Here is a 7,564-nt window from a genome sequence, read left to right on the forward strand (position 1 = left end):
CCATTTAAAGTCTTACTCGTATAGTAGACCACATGGAAGAGATTTTTCTTGCGCTGTCCCAGTACTGCACCTACCGCATAGTCACTCGCATCACACATCATCTCAAACGGTTCTGTCCAATCTGTTGCTGTAATAACTGGTGCCGTGATTAAACTCTCCTTGAGAGTCTCGAATGCTGCCAAACATTTATCATCAAATTTGAAAGGCACATCTTTCTCAAGTAAATTGCACAACGGCTTAGATATCTTTGAAAAGTCCTTGATGAATCGCCGATAAAAACCCGCATGACCGAGAAAACTACGGATTCCTTTCACCGAATTAGGTGGGGGAAGATTTTCAATGACTCCCACCTTGGCCTTGTCCACCTCCAGACCTTTGCTAGAGACCTTATGCCCAAGGATAATGCCTTCACGCACCATAAAATGACATTTCTCCCAATTAAGCACCAAATTAGTTTCCACGCATCTTTTGAGTACGGCGCGCAGATTATTCAAACATTCATCATATGAGTGTCCAAAGACGGAGAAGTCATCCATGAACACTTCGACATTATTTCCAATCATGTCAGAGAATATAGCCATCATACATCTCTGAAAGGTGGCCGGGGCGCCACATAACCCAAACGAAACTCTACGAAAAGCAAATGTGCCAAATGGACAAGTGAAGGTAGTCTTTTCCTGATCCTCTGGTGCAATACAAATCTGATTATACCCGGAATACCCATCCAGAAGACAAAAATACTCATGTCCCGCCAATCTGTCAAGCATTTGATCAATGAATGGGAGAGGGAAGTGATCCTTCCTTGTGGCTTTGTTCAATTTTCTATAATCCATGCATACTCTCCATCCTGTAACTGTTCGAGTAGGGATGAGCTCATTCTTTTCATTTGCGACCACAGTGATACCTCCTTTCTTAGGTACACATTGCACGGGGCTCACCCACGAGCTGTCAGAAATAGGATAAATGATGCCTGCATCTAGCCATTTCAGAATTTCTTTCTTCACCACCTCCTTCATGATCGGGTTCAGTCTTCGCTGCTGTTCCACAGTTGGCTTACTACCTTCCTCTAACAGAATTTTATGCATACAATATGAAGGACTTATCCCCTTGATGTCTGCTATGGTCCATCCTATAGCCGATTTGAATTCTCTCAAAATCCTTAAGAGCTTGTCTTCCTCACTACCTGAAAGGTCAGCTGAAATAATAACAGGTAACGTAGATGAATCACCTAAAAAGCATACCTCAAGTGTTCAGGTAATGGTTTGAGCTCCAAGGTAGGTGCTTCCTCTATTGACGGTTTGAGCTTCCCTTCAGCATTCTTAAGGTCAGAAGTACCAAGAGATTCAAATGGTATATCCAGCTTTCGCTTCCAGGGAGAAGCGTTCAGATATTGTAATTGCTCGTTGCTATCTTCATCATCACTGTCAAATTCCCCCACTAAGGCCTTTTCCAATGCATCAGACATTAGCATGTGATCGAGTTCCGAAGTAACCGCAGAATCAATCACATCCACTTTTAAGCACTCCTCCTCTTCTGTAGGGAATTTCATTGCCTTGAATACGTTGAAGGTCACATCCTGATCTTGAACCCGCATAGTAAGTTCCCCTTTTTGCACATCTATCAAGGTACGGCCAGTAGCCAAGAAAGGCCTCCCCAAGATTATGGGAATCTTCTTATCTTCCTCAAAATCCAGAATAACAAAATCAATAGGAAAGAAGAGCTTATCCACCTTGACGAGCACATCCTCAACTATGCCCCTTGGGTAAGTAATGGAACGGTCCACCAATTGTAGCCACATGTATGTGGGTTTTGGATCAGGCAGATCCAGCTTTTTAAAGATCGACAACGGCATCAGATTAATGCTTGCTCCCAAATCACAAAGGCACTTGTCAAAAGTTAGATTACCAATGGTGCAAGGAATGGTGAAGCTTCCTGGATCTTTCAGTTTTGGTGGTAACTTTTGCTGCAGAACAGCGCTGCATTCTTCCGTGAGAGCAACGGTTTCAAGGTCATCCAGTTTCACCTTCCTTGAAAGAATAGTCTTCATAAACTTCGCATAACTAGGCATTTGTTCCAGAGCCTCAGCGAAAGGTATATTGATGTGAAGTTTCTTGAACACCTCCAGAAACTTCCCGAACTGTCTATCCAGCTTTTGTTGCTGCAATCTCTTAGGAAAAGGTGGTGGAGGATAGAGCTGTTTCTCCCCTGTATTAGCCTCAGGCAGAGTGTGTTCAACAGTAGTCTTCCTTGGTTCCGCCGCTTTCTCCCTTTGCTTAGATTCTTCATCTCTAACTTCAGCTTCGACTTCTTTTGCCTTTTCAGCATCAGCTACTTTTCCAGACCTTAAGGTAATAGCCTTGAATTGCTCTTTAGCTTCCTTCCTGCCTGGTACTTCCGTGTCACTGGGAAGAGTGTCAGGTTGACGATTGAGCACTGCATTGGCTAATTGACCGATTTGATTTTCCAAGGTCTTGATAGAAACCGCCTGACTCTTGCACAACAGCTTAAGTTCCTCAAAATCAGCACTAGTAGGTGCAGCTGCACTTCCCTGTTGAGGATATGATTGTCTTGTAGCATACTGCTGTGGTTGCTGGAATCCAGGTGGGTTAAACTGTTTACTCACTCCTTGCTGATATGGTGGCTGAATAGCATTCTGATTATTACCCCAGCTGAAATTTGGATGATTTCTGTTGTTAGGATGATAGGTTGCTGGCACAGGCTGCTGTTGTCGCTGATAATTATTCACATACTGAACAGATTCGTTGACAAGAGAACACTGATCCGTAGCATGAGAACCTGCACAAAGCTCACAAACCATAGCTATTTGATTAACTCCATACGTAGCCAAAGAATCAACCTTCATTGATAGCGCTTGGAGCTGGGCTGCAATAGCGGTGGCTGCATCAACTTCCAGAATACCTGCTACCTTGCCTGATGTCATCCTCTGAGTTGGGTTTTGATGCTCATTTGCAGCCATCGTCTCGATAAGATTATACGCCTCAGTATAGCTTTTAGCCCATAAGGCGCCTCTAGCTGCTGCATCGAGCATGGGCCGAGATTGGGCCCCCAAACCATTATAAAAACCAGTGATTACCATCCAATCCGGCATTCCATGATGTGGATATTTTCTCAACATTTCCTTGTAGCGTTCCCAAGCCTCGCACATAGATTCTGTAGGTTGCTGCGCAAACTGAGTAAGAGCACTCCTCATAGCAGCAGTCTTTGCCATTGGATAAAACTTCACCAGAAACTTTTGCGCAAGATCTTGCCACGTAGTGATGGACCCAGCTGGTTCAGAATGTAACCAGTCTTTAGCTTTATCCCTCAGTGAGAATGGGAAAAGCCTCAACTTGATAGCCTCATCAGTCACGCCATTATACTTAAAAGTGCTGCAGATCTCGACAAAATTCCTTATGTGCATGTTGGGGTCTTCAGTTGCCGCTCCTCCAAAAGAAACAGAATTCTGCACCATCTGAATAGTGCCCGACTTGATCTCAAAGGTGTTAGCTTGAATAGCCGGATGAAGGATGCTTGACTGAATGTCATCAATTTTAGGCCGAGAAAAATCCATAAGAGCTGGATCAGCTTGAACAATACGATCTCCCATGTTTACTGGTTCTTTCTGCTCAGTTCCTGAATCCGAATCCTCAAAATCTAACTTCTCCGGAGTATCAAGAACTTCGTCTTTCTCCTCAGCTGTATCTAATGTCCTCTTGCGAGCACGAGAACGAGTTTGCATAAACGCTTGCTAAAGTACCTGAAACACAACCGAAAAGAGTAATTAACTACTACGTCCTAATCACTGAGTCCTAATGACCAATGATGGTAAGTACATAAACTAAACAAATACGCCGAGTCCCCGGCAGCGGCGCCAAAAACTTGTTAGGGCGAAATCACGCACTAATATTCACGCAAGTATACGCGTTCGCAAGTAATATAGAATACTTTCTAGTTCGTTCCCTCAGAGACTCAGACTAATTTATTGTCTAATTAAACTCACTCACCAATGTATGATTACTTCTCAATGTTAAGATAATAACACTTAAAATTGTTGATTAAATATTAACTATAATTAACTACTTAATTAACCACTTAACTAACACTTCAATTTATCAATAATAAAACACTCATGAGATCACAACTTCATTATTACTTCCTTCTATAGCCATTGTTATTACCTTTAGCATGTGACAGTGATGATATTAATCGAATAACACGAAACTAATAAAAGCCAACTTTCATTGTACTAGTACCATTCTACCAAGCATCCACAATTAAGATAGAAGTTGAATAGTCATCAATTATGTTGAGTTCCTATATGTCTACAGAAATTGACAACACAATAATTTAAGCACAAGTTATTCCTTTTGATGACATAGGGCAAATAAAACTGTTAGAGTTACCCACTAATCATGCACAACGTACATGAACCTATGCTAGCATGGCAAGTTCTAAATCTCAAGATCCACCGTCGCTTCACAAGAGATTAACACCCTATCTTATATGTTCGCGACGCACATAAGACGAATACGCACAACCAATACTAGATATCATGCAATCATCACATACTAAAGTATTAAACAATTAACTAAAGAATTTCATAATAAATCCGTTGCAACCCCATGATCACGATTAGCCCATAATAGAACTTATCGCCATCATGGGTTCATATGAAATCATGATAAACGACACAAGAAAATAATAACTAAACTAATTATATTAAAACAGAGTACGTCACAAGAGTAAATAAGTCAAAGCAAGAAAACTAGCATCCAACGTTACAACGAAACAAGAATCACAAGAATATATGCTTCCTCTTCGTTGCGGTGTGCTAAATCGGTCTTCTTCCTTATCTCCTTCACTTCTTGCGCAAAACACAATCTAAAACATAATCTCCTCTTAATACCCTGTGAAAAACGTCTCAAATCTACTTATATAATAGTCCCATAAAACTCAGATTACATAGAAGTTGGAAGCCAAACAGAAGTAGAAGTCTAAAATAATTCAGCTTTTTCCCCGACCCTGCGCGGCCGCTCAGCATTTCTGCGCGGGCGCGCAAGGCTGCTGCGCGGCCGCTCAGCATTGCTGCGCGGGCGCGCAGGACCCTACTGGAAAAATTCCAGGTTTGCTCCGTTTCTTCGCCGTAATCTGCCCGTTCTTTTCCTCTCGCAATGGTGAACACATGCCAAGGCTTATTCTTGATGATTCCTCCTCCGAAATGCAACTAATACCCTGAAATGCATAAACACTAGAAAAACGCATCAAATACACAAAATACTTGATTTCAAGACACCAATTTAAGCCATTTTAAGACGTTCTAAGTGGTATAAAATGCCACTTATCAGAGGTGGGGACACGAAGCCAGCCGGTATTATCCCACAATGGCTAGAGAGGAAAAGATCTGGACCTATGGGCTGTCTGTTCGGCCTGACGAGGACGTCAGGAGTTTAAGTGGGGGATTTTTTAACACCTCAGTCCCACATCGAGGAGATTTGGGGCTTCTGTTTAGTTTATATGGTGAAGTACTACTACTATGTGCAACAACAAATCATGATCTTTTGGGGGCCTGTGGCGGGCTTGTCATAACCCAAGTTGGTTGCACTCGGGATAGTATGCTTCGGCTTATTTCGGACTCGTAATCAGGACTTGACCCGGTTTTCGAAAAATGCTCGGGATTTGACTCGGGTTGTCACACTATCAACAACTATTTTGAATATGATCATCCGTCGGGAGTAAGTTGAACATCCATCGGGAATATGTTGATCATCCATCGGGATTATGTTTATCATCCGTCGGGAGCCTTGTAGATCATCCATCGGGAGTCTATCGGTCACTTGACTCTATTTCACTTATACAGAATTACAAGACATTTCATATTTACAATTAGTCAACCTATTCTCCATATCAATCTAGTAGTCAACATGACTTAGAGAACCCTATACAACCTACTAGACTAAAACATGTTGTTTGCAGAAATATGCTATATTACTTATTCGTTACATAAGCTACACTCTCGATGGATGTCAAATTGTCATCCGTTGGGACTATAAAGTTCATCCCTCGGGACTATATTAGATCATCCATCGAGAGCTACAAAATTCACTAAGTCAAATCTAGTAAGGTATTTTGTCTAACATATCATTAAGTTCATAACATATTTCTAACAATCTCCCCTAATTTATGTCTACTGGAATTATAGTCATAAATTAAGAGAAACTTGATGATAACAAAATGCCCTAAATATACTAATTAAAAGATAGTAGATAAAACTGACAAGTGCTACAAATTTATTAAAAATTGAACAAAGAAAAGTTTACAAAGTGTTCTCACAATCATTATCAAGGTGCTCCTCTAGTCTGAGCAGAAGATTTCTATTTCCTTGATTGTATGGATTTTTTCCCAAGCTTCCTGTTATTCTCTTCTATTTGATTCTGGAGTTGTCTGTGAAATTCAAGTTCATCAGCTTCAGATAGATCCAGCTTTTCTTGCATTTCCAATAGAGTCTCATTGCTAGAGATACTCAATTGGCCATCCAGTCAGAAGAATCTACCAACACCCTTGTTGTCCATGAATTCCATCAGCCAATAAGGCCTCAAATGCACTCTTCTTCCTATGAAGGGAATTGTTAGAGTTCTTGGAAGTGCATTCTTGGCTTTATCACTCCTTAGTTCTTCTATTTTCTTTGGGACCAATTTCCTAGAAGTTACATTGAAACCAAAGTTTTTCTTGAATGATGAGAAGACTTTTATCATAACGAACTGGCTTTCTTGAAGAATCTTGTGAAGTGGCCATGTGATTTCTTTCCCTCCCTTGTACTTAAACACCAGTCTTTCAGTAAGATGTCTATAAGCATCAATCCCTCTGACTTCTTCCAATTCATCCAAGTAGAGGTTTATATCTGAAAACTCCTTGATGTCACAGATATATAAAAGATCTCCCTTGTTGACTGTAGGTTGAGATTTGGTTAGGGTCTTGGTTCTGAGAGTCACAGGCTTGACCTTCTTGGTTGCTTTTATCTTTGTTTTCTTTGGCTTGTTGAAGATAGGTAAATTAAACTCAAGAATTGGTAAACTTTCCCAGTCTATTGGCTCATCCTTAAGAATTATAGGTTCACCATGAAAATTCTTTGTTGGATCTGCCTTGAATTCCTCATGTACCACTGAGGGCTTGGATGTTTGAGTTGAAGTTGTAGACTGTTTGGGAATGTAGTCTTCCATTTCCTCATCATTGAAGTCCAATTTCCTTTTGGAATGTAGTTTATATCTGAATATTCTTTTCAGTGGAGGTTGATTTTGTATTTGCTGATCCTGAGCTTCAGTAATCACGAGTGGTTTTTCAGAAATCTCAGTTGTAGTCTTTACAGCTTGAAGTTTGGTCCAGATAGCAGCTTGCTTCTTCTTTTGTTTGAGCTTTTTAGCATCTAAGGCAGCCTGCTTCTTTTCTTTCTTGATCCTTTCTTTTTCTTCTTTCTTAGCTTCTACAAACTGAGGATGTCCAGCCACCACACAGATTTCCTTACCATTCCTGTAAATCTTGGCAATTCTCTTCTTTTGCACTGAATCAG

The 7,564-nt window shown here is 40.9% G+C and overlaps 1 non-coding gene across 1 annotated transcript; it reads left to right on the forward strand.

The window, feature by feature from the left end:
* Positions 1-3,107: 3,107 nt before the first annotated feature.
* LOC141715940 (small nucleolar RNA R71) lies at positions 3,108-3,214 on the forward strand. The gene has a single exon (XR_012572680.1). It is a non-coding gene; the product is annotated as a small nucleolar RNA R71 (small nucleolar RNA).
* Positions 3,215-7,564: the final 4,350 nt, after the last annotated feature.

Source organism: Apium graveolens, chromosome 3 (assembly GCF_009905375.1).
Source record: "Apium graveolens cultivar Ventura chromosome 3, ASM990537v1, whole genome shotgun sequence".
In the NCBI taxonomy this organism is placed as follows: Eukaryota; Viridiplantae; Streptophyta; class Magnoliopsida; order Apiales; family Apiaceae; genus Apium; species Apium graveolens.